This window comes from Pholis gunnellus, assembly GCF_910591455.1.
Source record: "Pholis gunnellus genome assembly, chromosome: 3".
NCBI lineage: Eukaryota > Metazoa > Chordata > Actinopteri > Perciformes > Pholidae > Pholis > Pholis gunnellus.
In genome coordinates this window covers 3,482,050-3,508,762 of record NC_136529.1, presented here as the reverse complement: position 1 = coordinate 3,508,762, position 26,713 = coordinate 3,482,050, and the positions used below count along the sequence as shown (strand labels likewise).

The 26,713-nt window shown below is 44.7% G+C and overlaps 1 protein-coding gene across 1 annotated transcript in view; it reads right to left on the bottom strand.

Moving 5' to 3' along the window:
- The window catches only part of plxnb1b (plexin b1b), a 95,725-nt gene that overhangs the window by 53,560 nt on the left and 15,452 nt on the right, over positions 1-26,713 (bottom strand). Inside the window, exons 2-3 of the mRNA XM_079185120.1 lie at positions 21,930-22,000; positions 5,970-6,096 (exon numbers count right to left, since the gene is read on the bottom strand). The gene's annotated coding sequence lies outside the window, so the exon portion shown is untranslated. The remainder of the gene's footprint in view (positions 1-5,969; positions 6,097-21,929; positions 22,001-26,713) is intronic.

Sequence of the window (26,713 nt, the reverse complement as noted above, 5' to 3'; positions counted from 1 at the left end):
CTGAACCTCCCCCCCATAATCCTCTTTCCCTTATAACATGGGTCTTCTTTTCTGAGCGGCTGTTAGCTGTGGCAACCTGAGGATAATATTAAAAAGGCAGTGTTCTTGAAGGACGGCCCGTAGAGGAGATTTTAGCAAAGCATGGATAGCGTGCTCTTGGGGAGGGGAAGGGCAGACCTGCGCACACACCCACACACACACACACACACACACACACATAAAGGCTCCTTTCTGTGCCGGTCTGAGCAATAACAAGGGCAGCGCAGAGAGAGTGAAGGGTAAATGTTAGTAGGACTGCTGTGTTGTCTGGTCCTCTCTGAATGCCGTGTGTGTGTGTGTGTGTGTGTGTGTGTGTGTGTGTGTGTGTGTGTGTGTGTGTGTGTGTGTGTGTGTGTGTGTGTGTGTAAAACACACCGACCGAACAAAGAGGCTCTTTGTGGTCCCATGCCGCTAATGCTGCTTTTCCATAGTGTTGCCTTAATAAAACATTGGGGTGTGTGTGTTGCTTGCGGAGTCTGGCTTGTTGCATAACATATAAAAGGTGAGCGTGAAGTCGTAAAACAGTTTGAGGGCCACTGCTGGAGCTCTTTTCACTGGACTGCAGTGTGGAGTGCAGTAAAAAAAAAAAAAAAAAGACTAAATGAGCTTCACAGCGACACAGTAACAAAAAACTAAAAAAAACATGAAGGGCCTCGCAGGCTCCACAGTCGTGAGCAGCTAATGGGATGATACATGGGGGGATAAACGAGACAAACGTAGAATCAAGCGCTCACGCAGTCGGAGTCTCTGGGGGGCTGAACCAAAGAGGACTAATTATTTGTTAACAGATCTGTTCAGCAAAAAATATCTCCGCTTGCTCTTGCTACTGATTCTCTTTAAAAGCAACACCATCGCAAATCTACTAGAAGTCTGTTTCCTAGAAAGCTGAGCAAACAAAGACAATGATATCTGACCATGATGGAATGTTTTATTATGGGTAACACTCCTGCATTTTCTAGCAAAGTGAGAGGCATTACATTACATTTGTTTTTCATAAGACAAGCCATAGTCCACCAAACAACCACTGAGGGCCCTTGGAGATAATCTCTACCCCAAACACATTCCTGTTGACCACAGGCGGCCACCGCTCTGCACCAGGCTGTTAAACACCGTGGATTCCTCTCTGAGGTGAGCATCGCTGTGCTGGACCTGCTGCTGCTTTGCAGCGCTGGAATCGACAATGTAATGTATGGTGTAATTAATATAGCCTGGATACAAGACGTGGACATAGTCACCCGACGTCACCCATTGTTTGTGCACTACGGTTTTGAAGCCTTCGGCATTTTGTCCGTCGCCATCTTAGTTTTTTACAACCCAGAAGTGAGAGGAGAGGGTGGAGCTAAGTACAGCTGAGACATTTTTAGGAGACGAAATGTTACAATTAACTTTGATGAACTGAAAACACACTGTGAATGGGTTCAAGTTCGAAGATGAAAACACGGACAACTCTCAGACCGTACAACGCTGTGATAGCAACCCATCAATCACAAAGTAGCCCCGCCCTGTTTTGCAGCCAATGAACGGAAGTGACCATATTTGGAATGTGTAGCGGTGACGTAGAGACGCCGTATACATCTCTGGTAGCAGCAGATACCTGTCAATCACAGTAAGCCCGCCCTAAAGCACACTCTGCTTTATGGTCTGTTTGACTCTAAATGGACCATCATTTACTAAATGAACATCATGCTGTATTGAAGAAGACTTGAAACTAGAGATTGAGACCATAAACTCATGTTTACAATGTTTACTGAGGTAATAAATCAAGAGAGAAGTAGAGTCATTTTATCATAGACTTCTATACAACCAGAGGAGTCGCCCCCTGGTGGACATTAGAGAGAATGCAGCTTTAAGGCATTTTAACATTGGGTCCACTTTTCAGACCTGGATTTTTTGCCTCCCCGTCACCCTGCCAGTTCTTTTCTACCGGGGCAAAAATGGCATACGAACACACGCAGTAGGTTATACAGTAGCACCACTTTATTTGTACAGACTGCAATAAACTTGAGCTTCTGTGATTTGATTACCTGCTATAAAATAATATTACCACGTTCCATTTTATAATATCTAGATGTACTTCTGCAGTTTAGGTAACTAGAAAGTAGTGTAATCAGTGATGTATTACTCTACAAAGAAAGTAATATTGTAAAAATGAGTAATGTATTATTTATAAATTTTTTGAAAGCATCTTTAGTGCTCCAGGCTGGGAGACACAGCCCAGCAGCCAATTATGGAGCTCAGGGGGGGGGATTCTTAATAGCTGCTCACAATGCAGATGTAGTTAATATTTCTGCATATGTCATGGGGAGGGTAGACAGTGCGTGTGTGTGTGTGTGTGTGTGTGTGTGTGTGTGTGTGTAGGCCACAATGTGTCACATGACCTAATGTAACACCATGATAACTGCAGCGAGTTACCTTTCAGGGCGATGAGGCTGAGAATGGAGACGCTGTCTGAAGCTGTGAGTAATCTCTCACAACAAACCTACTCTGCCACAGCGGACCACCCTGAAGGTGGACTTGCCATCGTGGTTTTGGGACACCCTTGGTGAGCCGCCACCGGCTGGAGCAAAGCATGCTGGTTGGACAGAACTGACACCCAGAGGAACGTCATGCAAATTAAAAAGGAATATGTCTGAGTTGAGGTTGCATAAATGCCGTTTACGTCCCAACTGACACCTAACCTCTATGGTGAACTCACCTGTGTCAGCCCATTTGACAGACAAACAGCCGGACTCAGACCTGTTGCAAACGGAGGGGTCTCATCCTCGTGTGGTGTGAATGCAAAGAGAAGAACTTTATTGATCCCCTCAGGGAAATTTCATTTTACACTCTGTTTATATTTTTTCTCTACACTTATATAGGCCCAAAATACACACACATGCACACACAGAGGCTAGAGACATGCAGTAACTGTTGGAGAACTGGGGAGATGTCAGAGTGATACCAGGAGTTAGGGGTTTGGTGCCTTGCTTAAAAGGCACTGCAGCAGTACCCAAGAGGTGAACTGGCACCTCTCCTGCTCCCAGTTAACACTCCGTGCTGGACTTTATTTTATTGATTTTAGCTAAATGAATGAAGCTACTCAATGTTGGTCATTAACCATTGCCCACTGGCCTGTTACTCTGAAGAAGTTACTCAGTGGCCTCCAAAATGTATCAGACTGACTTTGTGTCTCAACTCTTCCTGAGATTGCGGCACCGTGTCCGGACTGAGCGTCAGCGGCAGAATCGCTTTGATAGCACAGTTTTTATTTTTGAGCTGGACTTTAGTCGGATGAACAGTTTCTATTTATTCTTGTCGCTCGCTTTGAAAGCGCTGCTACGGAGGAGCTGAACAGCTGATTCATAAAGTTAAAATTAGGAGTCATCTATAAATTACAAAAACTGTCTGGAGTGCCTTATCAAGGTAAATGACCCCCCGCTAATATCATATGGCTATATTATATGGAATTTTTATTATTTTATTTCGGATTCAAAAGCAAACGTAGGAAAATAACAAGCATCATCCATCTCTTAAATGTTTACCTCTCCGGCCTGATGCTTATTATCGGTGCCGCCGGGTCCAAATTGGACCAAATCATGCAGCTTCACCAGTCACCATCCCCTGTCGAGGCACGGGAGAACCAGAACCAGGACTGAGCGGGGCAGACTGTCGCACCCTGCTGCAGTAGGTTTTCTAAAGGGACTCAAACACTACCACTTCTGTTCACAGGTCTAATCAACACAAAATGAAAGCTTGAAATAAGAACATCTTTCCTTACTTTTTCCTACACCTTCAGCCAGGCCCATGGCTTACTGCTGCCACTGTATTACAGACTCACCCCTCTTTACTCCATTTCTCCCTCTGCTCTGTCTGGAGTGCTGGCAGTACTGATGCAGGAACGCCTCACCCCCCGACCCCTGTGCTCTTTTCTTCACTCGCTCACCATAAATAGTGCAGCATCTCTGAAGCTCTCGGTATTCAAATTTAAATGCTCACAGAGGGAACGTTTCCCTCTTAGCTCCAGCCTCACCTCCAACTGGGAATATACAGTTAAATCTCAACGGCGCAGCTCGCCTTTAAAGAGGAACCTGAAGGAATGGGGTTTCAATTATTTCTGTTACACTAGACAATAGGGAACATAAAAGGGTCTTGAAAATGGATCTTCGTCTGAAAAGTGCACGACTTTTGGTCCTCCGAGAAGCACACAGTGGAGCGGCCGGTTTTAGCTGTGGCTGAATATACACAATAACGTCACTGTGTGTGCTGCTGGTTGCATGGTGATATTTGGATTTGGGTGGGTCCTGCAGTGTTCTGGGTTAGGGTTGAGCCACGTTTTGTGGATATTTTCAGCTGTGTGGTGGCTTAAAAGGTTGTTCACTGGGCATTCATCAAATGTGAGGTTTGAGAAATGAAAGGCTTTCATTTGAAAGGAGCAGAGGTGCATTCACACTCTTGAGGGTAACTGACACTGATAAGCTTACAATGTATGCAACGTTATCATTTTCTTTGTGCAAAACTGCTTCTACGAGGAACTTCCATTTTGTGTTGGCTCCCAGCGGGGACCGCAAGGAGCCGCCGGGGCCGGATCTGGGTCTGTCCGTGACGGGCTGGTCTCTGCTGGAGTCTGAGCTGAAGGAGTTTCTGGTGAACCTGCACGATTTCACAAGAATCCGACACAGTGGCACCGATGACGAGCATGAATTAAAGAGATATAGAAGTAGCCAATCTTTGCTCTGACGGTCTTGTTTACTGATGCAGGGTATATAGAGTAATCAGAGTAAATTGAGACGGTTTCATAACAGTTAAAAGTTCCTCTGGTAACTTTAAATATTGTCTCAACACAAGATTCGGTAACTCCTGAGCTCTGAATGTATCGGACGACTGAAAAATCTGACATGCAGAAAACGGCTTTTTATTATATGTCGGATTTATGTCGACAGGTAAATTATCCACATAACTACGTTCTGTATGCAAAAAATATAGTACAAAAAAAATCGTTGGCACAGTATCCTGTAAACTTGCTTTAAAAATAAATGCAATTTAAAACTGCAGGCAATTAAACTGTGAATGAAGTCAGCTGTGAAATCATCCCAGCCAGTGCTATTTCATTACACGGTTTTACAACCTCTGCTGTGCATCATGGGTATATACTGTGCAATGTTGCACATGCAGCATTGATGTTGCAAATCCTCTATAAGACGTGGTATAAATACCATGTACAGATGTTTTGCTTATCAACGAAAGGGAAAATATGTAAATACTCAGCAGTACTTGATGAAGGGAAAGGTAAGGCATCAAAACCTGTGCATCACACTAACATCTGCATCCAAAACCTTTCAAACAATACCCAGTGCCACACACAGTGGGGAATAAATGGAAGAAAACAGTCATGTGTTGGCTGTAAATAATACTGTGTGCAGGAGTCGTGTAGTGTGTGTGTGTGTGAGTACATTTGTTGGATAGTAAAGAAATCCGCAGTCAAGTCTCACACCTCCACTAACGGTCTCATTCATCATTGTGCTCCAGACAGCACAAGGGTCACCAACACACACACACACACACACACACACACACACACACACACACACACACACACACACACACACACACACACACACACACACACACACACACACACACACACACACACACACACACACACACACACACACACACACACACACACACACACACACACACACACACACACAGGCAGGGATAACAGCGCCTCTGCTCTGAGCTCACCCAGAGCATCATTCACATCCAAACCAGGTCTGAGTGACCTGACCTTGGGAGGCAGGCAGCAGCCAGCACTCTGCTTTCATCCAGCCAGGAGGCAGAACCGCAGGTACATCAACAACAGCACACAGTCCAGCTATTTCCACCCATATCCGCCCAAACATTTCAGTATTTGATTAAAAAAAAAAAGAGCTGAAGAAAACAAATCTGACCTGATCCAGAGTGTTCCACCGCTGATGGGATGAGGTTAGTCCCTGGACACAGACTAGATGTGGAGTTTCCAGGTTTGAGCCACGATGGCAGGAGACGTGGTGCTCAATGGAGATCGGGGACCTTTTGCTGAGAAGAGACAAAACATTTCCCTCATCAGTGTCACAACTAGAACACAGGTGAAAACCCTTAAGACAGCGTGAATGAGGGTAGAGACTGGCACACTGTAAAAAATGTGTCCCGTCTATTTATCCATGAAAAAGCATCTACAGATCCCATATTGTTTCACAGAAATAATGGTGATAAACAATATTAGTCATTTTAGACCATTGCATGTCACTGATATGATAATATAGCATAATAATGCAAGTGCAAATTTGTAAATAACACTTTTGTATGTTTTTAGTGCCAGCGCATTTTAAAATTCATCAGTTTACCCGTTTGTATCAAATAAGGTGGGCTAACAGAAACAAAACACTTTCAACTAAAACTGAACAGTCTAACTGTCAGGAAGGGAGTTCTCTTATTGCAGAGCTGTTGGACTACACTGCATTAGTTTGAGCTTTGTGTACCTAATAAACTGGCAACTGATTGTATGTTACCCACAGGACCAACTACCAAATGTCACACTGTCAGCAGAAACAGCTGATTAGTCATGTGGGTTGAATGTTCGCTACGTCAGAACGTATTCGGCAAAATACGTGAATGGAAACACGGCTACACCGTTTCACCTGGGATGGAAGCAGGCTGGCCTGTCTCGTCTTAACTGGATAGAAATAGTTACTAGACACACAAAGAGAACACTGACGTCAACATTAGTATACACTTGTTTCCCAAAATGTTGTGGTGCTCCTTTAAGACTTCTACGTAGTGAAGTGTACGGCTATCCGTCCAACACCGAGCACCACATCCAGCTCTGACACCAGCGCAGAAACACCATTGCTGGTAATGGGATCAATGAGATTAAACAGCGTCAGGTACACAGCTGCCTGGGCACTGATAAGCTGTTTGTGTGTCACAACCTCCCCCCCCCCCCCCCCCCCCCCCCCCAGACACACACACACCCCCACCCCCACACACCTCGGTGTTATGACAGGGCACCTCCTCCCAGCCCCGGGAGGTAAAAGCCACAGCACTCCCTCTCCACTCGGAGAGAAAAATCCACAACGTGCCCGTCCCATGGAGCTAAACCTGGAGGGGCTGCTGGTGCACCTCACCCCCTCCATCTGCATGTAAGGACGCTCCCATTCAACTCCCAGTGCGACCAGACCAAACCAAATTTAAGACAAGAGGACGCATGTGGGGGATGATTGGGAGCTGAGACAGCTCACCGGTTTGATTTATGACTCATCCCAACCGTCGAGGTGCAATCAAAATGCACCAGTGGTCCCATTCTGCATCCACCCCCCCCCCCCCTCGGTGGCAGTACAAGGGAGGCTGGGGGAAAAAAGGAGTGCGTATTTGCTTGTTAGGGTTGGTTGGTACTATGTGAGTACCTCTTCTGTTCCAATACAAGGGATGAAGAGCTACATTAAAAACACAATAGGCCCCCATCAGTGTGTGTGTGTTGCCCACTAAAGCTACAACCACACTAATAGGTTTTTGTTGAAAAACACACAACTTCTGCCCTTTCGTTTGAAAACCCCCGGGTTTGCATTTATGTCTGGACAGGCAGAAAACGGAGCCCTGTGAAAGCGATGACGCAGGCCTCCATATTCACTTCCTGCTCGGGTCTCAGTCACGGCGTGTCCAGCAGCGTAATCGGCCACACGGAGCAGACGTTTGAGTTTGAGGTCAGGGGTTAGCGGCTTTGTGGAGGGCGATGGGACTTTTATTTTACAAAGAAACTGGATAGAACAAAGCATCAACGCTGCTCTCCTGTATGATAAGGACTTACAGCCACCCTGCTGATGTGAGAAGAACCAAACCGGCGAGTGTTTGACCCTTAATGTAGTAAAACTTTGATTTGTAACATAGCCTCCTACCCATGCAGGGTTAGAGTGTACACCTTCACTCTTGCAGGTTGTTCAGGATTATAACTAGGCAGACACAATCAGACAACAATAGATCTCCAGCCACCATACAACCACACCCTGACTCTGCCATGGACTATGCACAAACACATCTCTGTTTGTTCTCGTCTGCAGTGGCAGTGTGTTTGCTCCCTTAAAGTCACATTTTGACACAGTCCATAACGGGCCCTGATAACGGTTCTCATTCATACTCTTGCTGTCTCAATATTGATTTAAATACCGTTACTTCTATACTGGATTTATACTGTGTTGTATTCAGTAAAGTGGTTCTACCAGCTACTGCCCTCCCATGACCTGGGACAGGAGTTACCAGCTGCCTCCGGAGGGGCGTCACCACTACAGCGCATATTTGCGGCCTCATAAACCAGGGACCAAAAAGGAAAACTGTTTGTGGAAGAGTTAAGTTCCTTTCCCCGACAGGATTTAAAAGGCCCGAGGTGACGGTGGCCGCGTGGAGGGACGGGACCTCCTGCTCCTGGCACGACCGTCTACCGGGGCGGACCGTCTTCGGTGCGTCTGACAGTTTGTGGGTCTGTGGCGAAGTCAGCAACCCACCAGCTCGGTCCTTGAAACACTGACACCGTCTCGTTCACCAGGCTTTGGGAGTGACTTTTTGTTGTCATCATTCATATCAATACAACCAATGACTTTTAGGATTCAATTGTTTACAAGAGCACACAGTTCTTGATTTCGCTGCCCTCTTCATTTTGCTCCTGAAGTGCACCAGATTGATGCATTCAATTTTAAAAATGTACAAAAGTTTCTTCCGTGGGAGAATGCCCCCTGACCCCTCTACAGGGTCTGAGGTCCACCCAAAATCCCGTGGGAAACACAGTTAAACAGCATCTTTTAGGCTACATCCATACTACTCCGTTTTCAAACAAAAACAATCTCCGTCCACGCGGTGTTTCAGCATCGTTTTCGAATTGATCTCCATCCAGACTAACACGGCTGAAAACGAATATCACGTGGCTCTTCACGTACACTGGGCATGCACGTGGGTGTCGATGTAAACAGGAAGTAGATTGGTTGCTTAGTTAAAAAGAAATACGACAGAGTAATAAAGTAGTCTTTAATAATGAAAGGTTGTGTTTGATACTTAAGATCTTCTCTAAAATCTTCCTCTATAAACTCAAACAGTTTTAAAAGACTTACAGCGCTGCAGGTCTTACTCTATCTCCCTCTCTCTCACATCAAATTTACTTTAAAATCAACACTTACACAAAAGTTTACTAGATTATGGGTCCATAAATGTGGTCAACACACGTCTCTCACTCGTTTCCTCTGTGTTGTCTGTTCTCACTCGTAGCTCTGCTGGTGGCTTAACTATCTGTCCTACTGAATAGCATTGCTGGTCACTGATCGCTCCATTAACAGCTACTTCCTCCGTAATAATACAGACTTTTACTGAACAACAGCTGCTAGTAAAGACAACAAGGTCAGCAACACCTGTAATCAGTTGTCCATGTTAAATTAACCTGGTAGTCGATCGGTAATCAATGTTGTTGTTTCTGAGCTTCCAGGTAAGGGTCACGTGATAGGCGTGTGACGAATCAGGGAAGGAGACGTCATGACTGCTAAGAACCAATCAAGTAGCGAACGCGGGTGTGGGCGTCATCGCACACGAAGACGCAACCCGGAGTTTTCAAACGTATCCGTTTTTGGTGCTCCAAAACGCCGGCGTAGTGTGGACGCTCAGTGGAAATGTAGCAAAACATATTTTTTCAAATGGAAACGGAGTAATGTGGACATTCGTCCTGGGCGGTATACCAGTATACCGGTTTTAATTTCCCATACGATATGAATTTTTCACACACCGTCATACCGGTGCGTAGCCGAAACAACTGCTCTCACTCTTCAACAGGCAGCTAAATATGTCATGGTTATAACAACAATTAATAACCCACAACGAACGCTCTTTAACAGGGCAAAACACCACGACACAACAGTTTGTGACAAATAAACAATTTGTAACACCAATAATTGTACATTTATAAAATGTCACCGGCGAACGGCATGCTGGGTACAACTCGCTAGCTAGCACAACAGTCTGTTAACAGCTGGGAGAGTCACGCCGTGACTAATGTAACGCTACAGTAACGTTACATGAAAGAACAGAAAGGAGCGATGCAGGATGAACAAGGACAGACCGGAGATGCACCGATAGAGTCTGTGCCCAAGAGAGGAGCCGTGTCTGCTGTTTGGAAGTGTTTTGGTTTTAAAAAATCCGACGTCCAAAAGACTATATATTGCAAAGTTTGTCGAGCCACTGTTGTTGCCGCTGGTGGTAAAACGAGCAACCTACTCCATCACCTCAGCAGAAAACATGAGTTGAAATACCAAGAGTGTGATTACAGCCGTCGGATTCGAGGCCGTCAACCAGTAACGTTAACGTGAGTGAAACAGTGAAGCCAAAGGGTCACACATCGCTTGAAGAGGCATTTGCTCGAGGCGCTGCATAGGACAAGAAAAGCAAGCGGTGGAGCGACATTACGAACGCAATAACGATCCAGCTATGCAAGGACATGGTCCCGCTACAGACAGTCGAGAAAGAGCAATGATTAAAACACTGGATTCAAGGTACGTCTTACCGGCGAGACAATACTTCAGCCACACTGCTGTCCCAACATTATACGATCAAACGAGCACACCCCATAGTAAGCAAAGCCTTTATACACGATGACATTAAAATGTTTTTATATTCTATGTACTTCTGACAGTAGCATAAGCCACTATAAACCTATATAAAAACAGTCAAGGAAAAAAAAAAAAAAAAAGAATACTGTGATATAGATTTTTGGCCATACCACCCAGCACTAGTGGACATGGCCTTAGGTTGTGTTGAAGGGTTTGCTAATGTCTCTGCCATATGCTCTGCATCAGAGGTCTTCATGACTCAATACAGAACAGACATGCAGGAAACCTGTGTGAAACCCACATGCGTCTGAAAGGGGAGCATTATGAGACCGGATCCAAAAAGCAGTTGATCTGAACAGACCCAACAACAATACTGGTAACAATGTATAGAACGAACGGAAAGGGCAGTTCAAATTCTCCTGAGAGGACGAGGACGACGTGATCAGCAGCAGAGTGCAACACAACCAAACTTGATCAGACGGGTCTGGGTTACTAGGACCCAACTGGACCAGTGGAGAGCTCCAGTCTGCATCACATCTCTGCAATAGAGATTTCTGAAGACCTAATTAAAGGGAGGGACCGGCCTCTCACAGTAGCACTTCATCGTGTTGATGTGGTTCAGTCCCCCACCACAGAAGAGGAAAAAAAGTGTTTATTTCTTCCTTGTTCAAAACCCTCAAGGGGCAGAGCATATCTGGATTGCCTGCTTAAAGCTCCACAACAACTCCCCCGAACTTTATCTTACCCCATTTGGTCGACGTCTGTGTGTGTGTGGCTGTGTGTGACTGTGTGTGTGTGTGTGTTTGGGGTGCTGCAGTGGTTATGGGAGTCATACTGAAGGATTGACAGTCTATTTCCACAGTCTCTCCCACACACTGTTATCAGCACAGTGGCCTGACAGCAGCCTAAATACTAGTCATTACTCTGTCCTCCCTGCTGGCCGGCTCCGATAGAGCCAGACTCACAGCAGCTTTGTGTCTCACCATGACTGATGCTGCTCACCAGCAAGTAATTACACATTACACAGTAAATTCACAACTTTAATCTCCAATCCATTTGTTCGACACTTTGTTTACACCGAGGCTATATGCAGCTCCGGTGTCGGATGGGTTTGCACTGCTAGTAAACAGCAGATGAGGATACTAAGTGTGTTTGGTTTCACAGGCTGCTGGTCGCCACTCCTTTGGATCTGTGGGCTTTGAAAGAGTCAGGTAACAGATGCCCAAGCAGGCAGTAAATTAGAGACCGGTAATTACACACACACACACACACACACACACACACACACACACACACACACACACACACACACACACACACAAACATCTAAATCGACATGTTAGCACAAACACAGAGTCGCACACAGCAGTGCTGCTTCAATTCCCGAATGTCTTCATTAATTCTCCCTCACAGCAGCAGGTCTGGGCCGGTTCTTCCAGCTCGGCATCGGCAATCAAAGATCTTCTACGACTCAAGAGGAGCCACTCCACGACCAAGCTGCATTACTAATTAGCTTCCTTCAGGCCGTGACATTGTGCGGCTTGTTCTCCTGTGATTTTCAACCATCTTTACGTTGGCATGTTCCCTATGGAGACTCAGATGTAGATAGAATCTCATGCAACGGTTCCATATGTTCTTCATGTTCAGGCTGGTGGTGGATTTGGAGCTCGTCATGGTTTAACATTGTATAACAGGGATACTCGTTACCCAGAAAGGTTGGAAGAAAACGTCATGTTCCTACCTAAACCTCGTGGATTTAACATTAGCAGAGTACGTTAGCGCATCTTTAACTAGCATTAGCAGTCATATGCTATGCTAGTTACTGAAGGTATACTGAATGTATACACATGCTGCTTTAGCTTTTTTAATGATTGTGACAGTGAATGAAGACCTACTCCTCTTTACAGGAACACTGTTCCTTCATTTCATTGTCTTCTGTCTCCATCACCAGGTGATGTGTGGTTCACTTTTAACCAGTTTTCACTGCTGAACCAGTTTGACATCCTGGATATACAGTACATCAAACCCTTCTGTCTGCTTCCCTCTGAAATAGCTTGTTCCATTTTCCAAAAATGAGATAATATTTAAATCAGAGAGAGCAGTTAGTGACAGTGTGGGCTCCATGGTAACGTCGCTCTGAGGGCGTAGCAGCAGGGGGCGGGGCTTAGCAACGGGTAAATTGGTCAGTGGTTTAAAGCAAAAAGAAACAGTGAGGACAGGTTTCCAATTTGTCAGCCTCCTCACCCCCCAGAGACCAGTGATGGTGTCTCAGTGTAAATGTGTAGGGGATGAGGAGGGGGAGCGTGAAAAATGGGGTGTGTATTGTCCTTTCATCCCCTGATATGTGTGTGTGCGTGTGTGTGTCCAGGGTCAAGCCTGCTCCCTCGGGGCGAGCACATCTTATTGATCAGACTCATGTGTTTAACTGTAACCCTCTGGGTATAATCTTGCCTCCATCCCTGATCGGTCTATTGTCTCTTTCAATCTATTCTCTCTCTTCATCTCCCCCCGTACTGTCCAGCTTTGCCTTTCTAATTTGCCTTTCCGTCTCTGAGTCTTTACTCTTTCTCAGTCCATTAATGTAGTCCGTGTTGGATGGATGGAGGGGGAAGGGAGAACAGAGGTGGTTAAATGAGAGAGGAGAGGGTACGGGACACGGTGGAGGAGAAGAGGACATGAAGATGTTCGCCGTGGTTAAGATGTGTCTGGAAAGACTCATCGTTTGGAAATCTAGCAAACTGTCTTAATTAGAAACAGAGACAGCACACTTCATTGTTCTGGGTATTATGAACATTTTGTTCAATCTTGTAAGAGATGATAAAGCACCGAATTTCACACAGCTGCATAGCCAAAACCTCAGCAACGAACAAGCAAATAATCAAAACCAAACAACATAACCACAGCAGAGCATGAAAATTGCATATCCTCTCATTTTAATACATTTGAATAGCAAAAAGCAGAGGCCACGGCCCAGCTGAGACGCGCTAATTAGGGCTGAATCCAAAATGAAGACTCACATTTCATGCAGCACTGCTTCTGCTTTTGTAGTCTTTTTCTCAGGGGTTTGGCCAAATTTGCATCCCGAAATTTGGGTATGGGTTCACACAAAAGATTAAAGACAAAGTTCTTTGTAGTCGGGGTGTGTTAAAGATCTCAACAAAGGCTGAAGGCCTTCCACACCAAACCTTGTTTCAGCGTTTTCCTTTCATAGTGGCGCACAATACGGAAGGGAAAACCACAGCTGACCCACTTTTTCTTTCACCTTTTCACAGCCTCCCCCCACTTTTGACAGCGCAGAATTCCAACATCAAAAAGCGGTTCACCACCCAGAAAAAGCACTCAACCCTGCTGGGTCTAAAAATCCTGAAGGTCTGGAGCATCTTGAAGGAGGGAGGAGGGGAGGGGGCATTAGGAGGGGGAATATGGAACCAAATGGACAAAGAAGCTTAAGGCTGCTGAAAAGCCTGAGTGAGTGAGTGAAATGGTCAAGCAGCGATTGAGATTCTGCACCCTGCTCTGCTCGTCCGGGAAGCCAAAGAGGACTGGAGGTGACTTTATATTTCCAGAAAAAAAAGAAATGAAAGGGACACAATCAGTGAAATGAGCGAGTGGCCTCTACTCTGCATTGCTCTCACTCGTTTGTGGAAGTCATGTGAAGATGCAGAGAAGAAAAAAAAAAGAAAAAAAGGTAAAGAAATAGAAGAGAGGACGACTAAATGACATGATTTGATTATGTTGTTTTGCTCGCTGCCTCGCTCAGGAAAGTCACCTTGTCTGGCTGAGGCCGAGGAGATGAGCGCGGTTTGATCGTGCTCGGTGTTACATCACTGGTTTGTTTAACACTTTCACATCCTGTCGGACAGACAGAGGAGGAACAGAGGTTTACTTGAACGGAAGAAGGAAATGGAAAGGGCCTTCACACACCCGCGGTGTGATGTATAGACAAAAATGCTAAATACTCAGCTGTGAATATTTCACATCAAAACTATTCATACCGGCAGTGATGCGAATTTGCAAAAGTTGCAGCACTTTTTCAACAAAAGGTTTGACTCGATTCATGCAGGTAGAGGACCAGGATCCTATTGACCCAGAACAGTGTCTGGCTGTCTGTCTGAGCTGAACTGTTGCATAGCTTAAGGTACTGTAAGATATATTATCGAGTTCCCTCTGGTAAACAGCTACACAGTGTATATGTCTGGGGCTTTCATTGTGAAAGGTAAGCAGGAATGGATCTGGTCTGTCCTGCCTTTGTCATGGTTGAAAGGAGTGATAAAGTTTGCGGTCTTGATTGGGGCTACAGTGTTGTTGGTTGTTGTACACTGTAGCGTACGTCTTGAATATGTCCGTTTCACACAACGTGATAGGTTAATGCCTTTATTATATTATAAAATTTGGAAAAAACGTAGACAAAATGAATTGCACCAAAAGAAGAAAGAAAGCTCGGTGTGAAGAGGCCTGTAGGTGGCCGTCGGTGAGCTTCTCCAACAAGACACCTGCTCTGGTGATGTGTGGCTGAGCTGGAGCCCGACTCTTCTTTGTCGTCTGGAACATTTAGTCCCGTGGAACAAATGCCCGTCAGTGATTTACAGTCCTCTGGAGAACGGATTTATGATTAGCAGCCACTTTCAGAGAGGACCACATCCTTCTGGCACACCCACAACAACAACACACACCAAGTGATAATGGATGCACCGCCGACAGACTCAAAGCCACTAAAGTACCGATTACAAACATCATTACGTCCCATTTGGTCACATCTGGGGGTCGGTTGGTTTCGATCGCCTCCTCAAGGGGGTAAACAGAATGTCCATTTGTTTCATCAGACGGACCACGGAACAGAACTACGGGTCAACCGTTTTTATGATGTGAATGAACCCGTTTCATATCGTTTAACCTCAGAGGGAACCGGTATGGTTCAGCAGCACCACTCTGCCATGTGGCTACAAAGCTGTTTGTATGAGTCACACCACACCCCGTCCACATGTTCCACTGGGAGCCTGGAAAGCAGCGTTCATTAATCCACAAAGCGGTGAGGACCAGTGATGTTAACAACCAGCAGCAACGTTTCACAACATGGGACTTTGCTTCAATGGAAGTAATGAGGATTGAATCATCTTTTCATGTTGTTTATAATAAATAGGACATTTCCATAATTACAATGAATACTTCAGTTTCAGAAAAAGATATCAACCTCTACGATAGTCTGGTCTGACAAAACAAACTGAGCAAAGCATTAATTGCCCACCAACAGCGGATGATGGAACGGTTCTTAACTATTAAAACCCAGAGTATTGGTAAGGTCCAGAGTTAGCGGTTCTGCAGTAAAACCCTCACAAGTAAGGGAGGAAACCACAGCAGTTCATCACAACATTTAGCCAACAAGCAGAACATCAATCTGCATCCATCCTCGTCCACTGCAGGTAACGTTAGTGATGCCATAAGGAGATTGATCAGAAGAACAGGATAATAAATCAGAGAAAATCACTCATTGTTTTGTTGTAAATGTATTTTACTGATTTTGGAACTACTTTTACTGCTGCTCAAGAAAGACTATTTGCAAAAAATACAAGAATAATAAAGCAATGTTGATTGTGATTCTCACAATATAATCAAAAACAACAGATAAAGAGTATAAGGAAACTGACCAATAAGAGTACTAGTAACGATAAAATCATAATAACCATCCCTAATTGGAAGTCTAATGAATGATGGAAAATACATAACTTATTTTCCTCCGCATAGACAAAGAAAGCCTCTCCCAAACTAACACCCTCTTCTCAACTGGAAAGCGCCGACTCTTGCACTTCTACGAGAGAGGAACCATCGTCATCAGCAAGTCTCACCTCGCTTTGAGTCGCACTCTGACTCGGACGGTTGCTGGCAGCAGCGTTTAACACCCATCTGAGAGGACCGGTTCATTTGGAGCAGTGTAGACACCCCTTCATGGAGCAGAAACCGGTCTCATTCTCATCTGGTTTCGAGACCCTTTGGGATCACGTTTCACCAAAGCAATACACATGGCTCTGGAGGAGTACCTGCACACATCACCAAGTAAGTGAACCTGGCAGAGCGAACGGGAAGTGACAAACCCGACCTCCAAGCCAAACACACCAGCAGTGTTACAGAGTGACTTTAGTTCATCAGGGGATGCAGTGTGGGCTCATTTAATCAGGTTTATTTGGTATCACTCCACATTCTTTATGAAACCCCCTAATGTTAGTTAAGATGTCTGATACGCTTAAAAGAGCACTAATCCCCCCCCATCCATCCCTCTCTGCAGAGGTCTATGCATTGCCACTGCTTCATTGGAACACACGGTCATGATGCAGGCTGAAGAGCTATGGCATACCACACAACTCAAATCGATATATGACAACAGCTGTTAGCACGTCTTTGTTACAATCAAGAAGCGCATGTATGACTGTTGAATGTATGAATGTTGTCTTGTGAATCAGGACTCAAATCATTGGGTGTGATCAGATGCTAGCTGGCACAGCGTGCAGACTGTGCTGGTGGACGGGGTGTCACTGTGTGGAAGTGACTGCGAACACTATTTCATGAATAAGGCAACATCAGGCACTGCTTAAACACTGCTTTCCCAACTTTGTTAAATAACATGTTAAAAATAAAGATTCAAATTTACTGAATGTTATTTATCACTAAAATAATACATTTTACACCAGAAACTTGTAATGTACAGGAATTACAATTAGAGTGTAAAGCTTTTAAATGCAGGAATTAAATTCCACTGGTATCAGATCTAGGTATTTGAGTCGGTGTCGTGCATCTCTAGAGGGTGTTGATGGGCCGGTTGTGGTGAAAAAATGCAAAAAAGCTGGAGCACCGCAGCGAAGCCGCCGCAGCATGTTTACTTCATCTTATTATCAAGTATTTTCTCATTTTACATTTTTTTTATTCAGGTGAGGTTATTTTGCTGTTGTTAACACTAAAAACTGATGCATGCAAATGTGAAAAAAAAGAGGGTTAATCTTCAACGAAACAAGTCAGAAGTGAAACTCAGGCGTCTCACTGAGGACTTTGATTGAGAAGCAGCCCTCTGTCTCTGCTAATACCACTAGAATAATCATGCCTGGATGAAGACAACAGAAGATCCATGTGAGAGTCCCTCCCTGCTTTGCGTATCCTCTTCTTAAATCAGATCACAGTTGGTATCAGTGCGGCTACATTTTCTCATCTTCACCTCTGTCACGTTGTGTGCAGAGGCAGCTAAATGTTTAATGATCATATTTTGTGTTCTAGCGAACCAAAACGTGTATTTTAAAATGACACCATTATATGCTCTGCTTGCTTTTGGTATGAGACTCTCCGTGGTGAGAAAGCACACACACACAGTTGTCCAAACACACTCTTCACTCCCCTGCAGTGTTTCCTGTCTACCCTGGCTGATCATTTCCCTGTAATCTAATGCTCGGCTGCTCATCTCCGGTTGGCCTCGCTATGTGATGTGTGTGCACGTGTGTGTGTGTCACCATTGTATGGTCCGAGAACAATAGTGAGCCAATATTTCACTAATGATAACATCGACAGGCACGACTGAACTTCACCCGATTCCCAAACTAACTCAAGTATGGAAATGTGTGTATACAAGTGTGTGTGGGCGAGCCTCAGGGTTTGTGTATTAGAATGTTTTGCATTTACATACATGGATACATTTATGACCTGTTTAAGCAAATGATGTGTGTGTGTTTACAATACTGTGTGTGTGTGTGTGTGTGTACTGATCAGCTGGGTAAAGACCATATCCTGTATATAAGATGAGGACGTAGTCATGGTGACGTCACAAATTGGTTTGTGGACTGCCGTTATGAAGCCACAAGTTCGTCGATTTCGACGTCGTTATCTTGAATTACGGCCGTCGCCATATTTTTTCTGAATGGAAGTTATCATATTTGGAATGCGGAGGAGTCACGTAGAGACGCCGTATATGTCTCTGGTAGCGGCAGCCACCTGTCAGTCACAAGGTAGCCCCGCCCTAAAGCAAACCCTGCTTTATGGTCAATTTCACTCTAAATGGACCATAGTTTACTAAATGAACATCATGCTGTATTGAAGAAGACTAGATATTGAGACCATAAACTCATGTTTACAATGTTTACTGAGGGAATAAATCAAGAGAGAAGTAGAGTCATTTTCTCATAGACTTCTATTCAACCAGACTGCTACTTTGCAATAAGAGGAGTCGCCCCCTGCTGGTCAGTAGAGATACTGCAGGTTTTAAGACACTTGCACGTTGGCTTCACATGGCAGAACTGGAGGTTGCTGCCTGGTAAAGACAGAGAAGTGACACACAGTTGAGCTAGTGGAGGAGGAGCGGTGTGTGAACTGAAGAACAAAGTAATAGAAGTGAAATGTGTGACCCAGGGTCATGTAGAGCGAGCCATTGGTTTAAATGTTTGCCTGTTTTCAGCACTCAGCTGAGTGCAGAGTTGATGTAGACTCAAGGTGACTCAATGATAACCTCTGAGCAATGTTGTAGCTAAATATGTCCATGTCCAGAAATTCAAGGTAAGAGTGTCAGCCAGACAAAAGTCAACAAGAGAAATGGTGCAGTCTAAAGACCTTTGAACACTGAGTCCGTAGTTTTGATCTGAAATGTAAAAATAAATATAACCTCACATTGTTTCAATCACACAGAGTCCAAAACGTTGTGCGTCATTAGAGTTTTGGAACCGGGTTTGTTTTTTCGCATCCTTTAAAAGCCGTTTGACCACTCAGAGCCACGGTACATGCAAACATCGTCGTCTAAAATGGTATCTGATTCACTGTTTCACTTCATTTATCACAATTTAAACCCTGTAAATGAGGTAACATAATTTCTAAACTATGAGTAGAGATTTTATGGTTAGAAACCGCCTTTCGTGTGGATTGATTACTTCTGTCTGGAACCACCCAATGAGGTCATCAATGTAAATCCATGTATCAGACCACTACACCCCTATTGGGGGATGGATTCAGTCCGGTCCCCAATAAACCAGTAGAGTCGGCAAATATTTCACTGGTTTAGGAGAAATGAAAGCAGAAAATTTGTATTGTCCTGCATCCTTCTAGTGCTGGGCGGTATGACCAAAAATGTATATCACGGTATTTTGCCTAACTTTGGCAGTACCACGTATTCTTTTCGAACTCATACACCTCACCATGAGTTCAAGTGTGTGGAAAATAAATACTTTGAACTCAATGTTTTCACAGCACTGGTTTGGGAATGCAGTCTTGTTAGCAATTTAAATTGGTAAAATCGACCACAGATATTTAACTTTCACATTTGGATTCTCATGAGATCTGCTCTATGATGTCTTTCGTTGTCTCTCCTCCCTGTGTCACGGTGTGGGTACATCTCACTGGAGTAAGGAAACGTATCAAAATACCCTTATCTGATTGGCTAAACTGCATTGGCCTGTGTTTTTCCTGCGCCGCTGAACAAGTGCCGTAAATGCTGGAAAGGAGCGTGAATAACTCCGCTGCTTGAAGGCAAAGGCCCGCGACCCACTGAAAACGGGTCCGCGACTACCCACCAGTTGAGAATCTGTTCTACAGGATCGTGACGAGCGGTGAACAGCTGTTTGTGTGGCGTGTCTTCCGTCTCTTTCGGTTTCCTTCACCTACATTCCCCTGGGTCCTAAGCCCCTCCAAGTACAGCTTCGTATCACCCTCTACGTACCAACGTACATTTATAACAAATACCACACATATTACACGTAATCAGCGTTGCATATGTGTCAAACTCTATCGGTGCATCTCCGGTCTGTCTATGTTTATCCTGCATCGCTGTTCTGTAATGTAACGTTACTGGAGGACGGAGCCTCTCCCAGCTGTTAGCAGACTGTTGTGCTAGCAGGCGAGTGAGCTGTACCCAGCATGCAGTTCGGCGGTGAAAGTTTATAAATGTACAATTATTAGTGTTACAAATTGTTTATGTGTCACAGACTGTTGTGTTGTGGTGTTTTGCTCTGTTAAAGAGCGTTAGTTCTGGGTTGTTAATTGTTATAAAGTTATGACCATGACTAGGGATCCGTCTCAATACAGATAAGAACTAGCTCCACGGCTATTATTTTCGGTGGCGAACACCATCTTTAGCAGCCTGTTGAAGACTGTTAGCAATGTTCTGGCTATGCACCGGTACGACGGTATGTGGAAAATTCATATCGTACGGGAAATTGAAACCGGTATACCGCCCAGCACTACAACCTTCCATAGAGGTTAACGGTCAAGATATATAAATATATAATATAGAGGTGCAATAGTGGAGCTCAGTTCAACAGGACGGCAGTCTTGCACCTCGCCACCTCTGTAAATATGATTATTCAGCCACTCTCTGCTAACTGCACAGTATTCCTGCTGTAAAGCTCAGAGAGAAGATTTGGTATCTCAAAAACACTTTAGGTGTGTGTGTGTCTCTGTGTGTGTGTGTCTCTCTTTTGCTTCCCAAAAAGAGGGCCTGAGCCTGGTCCTCCAGCCAAAGAACGGTTGGATGATGTCTCAAAGCACTGGGCCAGTCACTGTCACTGTAATGACAGTGAGATGTGACCCTGGGGCATTCTGTTTATTTGAAACAGCTGGCTGGATGCACAGCCCACAAAGACAGGTTATGAGAAGACATAAAAAAGTTCACCCCACCAACACCATCCGCCTGATTCAACCACAAAAGCTTCCTGGCTACTCCCTCTCCGGCTTATTCTCCAACCAGGTCCTCCGCGCTATCCCGGCCTGGGAATAAATAGTCCTGGCTCCAATTTCACAATGTAATCAAAACACTGGGCTTTGTGGGAGCGCACAGAGGATAGGAGCCAGGCAAAGCGGTGGGACAGGGAGGAGTATCAAGGAAAGGGGGATCAGGCCTTAGTTTACATAACCAAGGTCAGCTGGAGGAAAAACACAATAATCCTTGGCTAAGGCAAAAACAGTAAGAGCACAAGGGAGGAGGGCCGACCGAGGGAAGGGAAATATGAAAACAAACAGATAAAAGTCGCAGTGGGGAGGCCTCCGTTTGCATGGCCTGAGCTTCTGGTATGGCATGGGGAGGGGTAATTGGGAGCAGCCGCTGACACTTTAAATAGCTTCTGAGTATGGCGGGATGCGGTTTTGGGGGGGTGGTGGACTTGACACCGCAGGACAAGGAAACAAATCCCACGGGCCATTGTGTAATTCAGACGAATTGAATAGTTTGAAAAAGTGATCGCCCTCTTGCCACCAATTTTATTTTGGTGTAAGAAGAAAAATCACCTTTACACTGTTCCCACTCACAGAAGAAAAGGGAACATTTTAATGCTCTACCTGTTGAGGTTTAGTGCTCTTTTGCTGCCATTTCCAATCGGTCCATGGCTCCAATGCGGATTGGTCCAAACCTGGAGGAAGACAAGCAGTTAGAAAATCCACAGAGGGCATTTTTAGAGCTTTTTGCCCTAAAAAGGCAAAAGCGTGACATAAAGTACAACACAAACAGACTTTGAGGAACCATGATGTGGAAACAGATGAGGATAGCGGGAGTCAACGGCTGAAAAATGCCTTCTACAATGTGAGCTTAAACCATTTGCAACACCGGTCATGTCTTCTTGAGGGCCTCTGATTCTCAAACAGGACAACTATTCAGTACAATAACAAAGATTAATGGCTGCCCCCGAGAAGAGTAGACATGACATATGGCCTCTCATTCAGAAGAACATGAGTCCAAAGTGTATAGTTAAAAAAATATATAAAACAGGCAGTGGTATGTGTCCACAGGGGCGAGTTTGGATGCAAGGGGTAGACAACAAGTATTGGACGCTTGATGAGCCACTAGGTACCTGAAAGAACAAACGCATCACTCGTCTGATCCTTGATTTCAAACCGGACAAACATGGCAGCTTGTTTGAAAGACAGTTTTCTGTTATAGTAGGAAAATGAGTACCAAAACTTTGTTAATGAAAATATTTGAGGCGAGAAATAAGCCATGTATCCATCTTCCTTTTAGATCCACAAAGGTTAGTTTAAAACTTTTCTGGGAGTTGCACAAAGTAGCCTGAGGAAAGGCCCTTCTCTCAAAATGCAAAGTGGGACTACCAGAATGCATTGCACCGCTGCTTACATGGACATTGAAAGGGAAACGTGGAATTGACGGATCCTGTGGACACATACCATAAAGCAGTTGCAAGCAGACAATTTTCCATTGTGTCAAATCCCAAATGCTTGCTCCATTACTGCTCAGATAGTCTAGTGTTGCAATTGTTTCCTCAGCCTGTTGAAGTCAATCAAGACAGTTACAGGATCTAACTTTTTCCACGTTCCAACAGTAGCTCAAATAAAAAGTGGCAGCTGTAGTCTGTCAAAATGTAATACACAAAGGGTTGAACAAAATGTCACTGAATTCTATTGTAGTGCATATTTCCGAGCTCAAACAACCACGCTGCATGGGCCCAATTCTGAAAGGTGAAGCTCGTTCTTCTTGGCTTTGGTAACCCGAGTGAATTCTCATTTTATGCTCGTCCTTCACCACAGGTGTCCTGAAGCTGTAAAGCAGAATCATTCCATTGACAGTCATTGTCAAGGAATGCTGCCTTCACTTGGAGGGAGCTTGGTCAAACTTTTGAGTCTTTCCAATCCTCCCTCGAGGTTGAAAAAAAAGAAGAGAAAAGGCTGTTTTAAAGTAACTAGCCCTGTACCAGATGATCCCACGGCTCCTACCTCTGCCTTCTGGCCAGGACGAGTCGAGTCTTGTTTTGTGGCGATTCCCTCAGGTGAGAAGTTGGCTCTGACGCAAGACACTCACTAACTCTTATTTTGATTCCTCTTTGACCATGACTGACTGGGTGAGGCCTGAGGCCGAGCCGCGTGAAGACAAGTTTGAAGCTGAATGTGCAGAAAGCTGTTTGGAGGAATTGTGGGCTGAGATTGATGTGCTGATAGGATTGACGCGATAGGAACAGGAAGGATTGCGGTCTTTGCTCTGATGTTTGTTCCCCTCGGTGAGTTTCCTATTCACGGATTAAAGTCGACTTGTGTCACACAATGGTTCATCAGGTTGAGCAAACAGAGAGAGCCTGGAGCACCTTTACTTTGAGGACAGTGGTGGGTATGGCCTGCTTTCTGAGACTGGAAGCCGTGACGCCGTGTCCTTCAGCCAATGGTCCTTTTGACGCTGGGCCAAATGAAAAAAACCTTATGCAAGAGCACTCGCACAACTACAGCCGAGCGTACTCTCACGTTAAGGGGGGGGGGGGGGGGGGGGGTTTGAATCCAGATGCATTTGAGCCTTAATGGCTCCCTTTGTGGCCATGAAAAGGGACTGTGCCATTGTTAGGAATGTACAGTGACTCAACTGGTGACATGGCGTGCTCGCTCGCCCTTGCCAAAACCAGTGAATCATGGGCCAAAAAAGGCGGACGAACATCCACCCCCGACCCCAGGGACTATAAGGAGGGACCACCCACCCAGGAGTCCTCTCAAACATGTCCACGGACCCAAATAGACAGGGACCATTTGACAGCGCCGGGAAGGAACGGACTCAACTCAAATCAGGTCAGATTAACATGGGAAACACAAATATCCCTGCCACAGCACAGTGGAGGGATTTATTTTCTGTAAACAGGAGACACGTCCTTCAAAAAGGATTCCTGTGTGAAAACAGACTTCAAAAAGATGGACTTCTAAAATTAGTGTGAGCTTTCACCCTCCACTTGGCGATGCTGTGGAAAGTTGGTACACATGCTAGCCTGCACATGTTTTTCTGGCTTCTTAATTTTGTCGGCTCAGCGGCGCTGGAACATGTACGTATCCTAAACACATTAAAGAAAAACAGCTCTTCAGGGGAGGAAATGACACGGCGTTACCAAGACCAACAGTGCCACCATTCCGGAGGTCGTTAAGCTGTCGGCCTTAAAACTACCTTTGACAGTGTGCCTTTGGCTGTGGCGCTCTCTAATTAAATACCAGAAATCTCATCTTTTTTCTCCTAGCTGTTCCTTGGAAAATCTGCACAGGGTCTAAATACAACTGAGCACAGGACTGATGCCATCCTGCTTCATTCCTCAACACACATCTGGTCATTCAGCCTCAGAATGAACAGAGGTTATACCAACCGGCGAGAAAGGCAGCCTTGGTGTCTAACTGAAACCAAAATAGTGTTGCGGTAGAATTCCTTCGAGCCAGAGCCAAATGTGTCACCACATCCAAACTGCAGAAATCTCTCTGGGAAGTAATCTTTTAACTTCACAGTGAACTAATGAAAGCCTGGGCGTCCGTCTCTAAGCCTTAATGAGACAGAGGATGAGCGGTTTCCAGCGGCAGCTTGGTCATTAGGTCTAATTGTGTTCTCACGCTGAACATGACAAGCGGCACATTGCCTCTGTGGCCAATTCATTCATTTGCAGAGCCATGTTTTCTAATAGCATGCACAAACGGATGAGCGCATCACCATAATCTGACAACAACACATGGCATGTGTGCCAATTCCCCCAGCCGTGATTGATTTTTTTTTTTTTAAATCAGTGGGGGAAACACACACACAAGGGTCATCGACTACAGCTCATCTGCCTACTTTAATTACCACTGCCTTTTTTAATATGTGACAAAAACATTCCTGAACAAAAGAAAGCTGAAGATGTTATAATAATCTCTTATCTATAGACACACACACACACTCCCTCATCGTGTGTGAAGTCAAACTCTTGCAAGATTGGAACGCCATTCCCTTCAATGTACCTTAAATGCATCTTTGAATCATTGTCTGGTAAACAGACCCGGTATAGAACTTAAATTTAGTGTTTAAATGCATTACGGCCCTACATGAATAATTGGCGCTCATAACTACTTTGGTGAGCACAAGGTTATTGTAACCGACGTGGCAAAAACTACAAAATAAGACCAAAGGACTTGCTCACGTTTGGAAACGCAGTGACAGTGAAGCCCAACAAGGCAAGACAGTTTACTCACATTATCTAAACCACATTAGGAAGTGACATGAGTTCTCCCAAAACATCTGCAATACTGCCTCATTGCACAGGAGAGCTGTACACACACAACTAGGGTAAGTGCAATGGGTTCATGTCCTTTGTTATGTGACCATTCCCAATTCCAAGCTGCTCTACCATCACCTGCCACAATCTATCTTTAAGTTCTGTATCCCTGTATGCTTCACTTTGCTTGTTGTGAAGTGCTTTATGCTGGAGATGAATGAACAAAGTAAATTTGCTGATTAGATGCTATTTTGGATGACGACGTTTGCATTTAAGGGGGCTGCGACTGGTCAAACAACAAGCGACTTAGTTTAGCGTCTTAGCCTGCTGACATTGGCTAATTAGAACTAAACAACAGTACAGGTTGGGGAAGGTTAGTGATGGGAATGTTATTAGTTTTGCAGGTATTTGGTGGTGAACCAAACCACTGGACAGATCAAAATGATGACGCAATAAAAGAATTTAAGGAATCACCAAAAGATTACAATCTATCCTGAGGGGAACATTAAAGTGTGTGCCACAATTAAACTCAATCCCGTAGGCTTCTTCCTCTGGGGAACATGAATGTCTGTCCAGAATTTGTATTGTAATCCATCTAATAGTTGTTAAAATATTTCAAAGTGGTGGACCGTCCAACACTGCCATCTACAATAAGACACAACTTGCAATAAAGCTTGTTAAAATTGTGCTGTAAAAGTTTCCTGTTCCCACCACATTTATCAAAATGTGTTTGTTTTTTAAGTTTAAAATCAAGGGGGGTTGTAACCAACACACAGTCACAGGTTAATCCCACACTGAATGGGTCAATGCACGTCACCTGACCCGGCTTTGTGACATCAGTGCTGCCACTGAAAAATATTTTACTTTGGTTAACGGGCTTTGTGATACAAAATGGGAATTGATTTATTGAGGTTCAAACATCTGAGGACCTTCCTGACTCATTTAAAAAGAGTAAAGATTTTCAAGAGGGACAAAAGGAGCAGAGGTTTGGCCGCATGTGCATAGAAAGCTGAAACTAAAACTGTATTACTTCTGTGATTTATTTTGTATAGTGAAACTACAGTTGCAGGCTGGAGATAAACCTGTGACAGCGGTCTTATGTGAATGAAATGTGGGTGGAACGTGTAT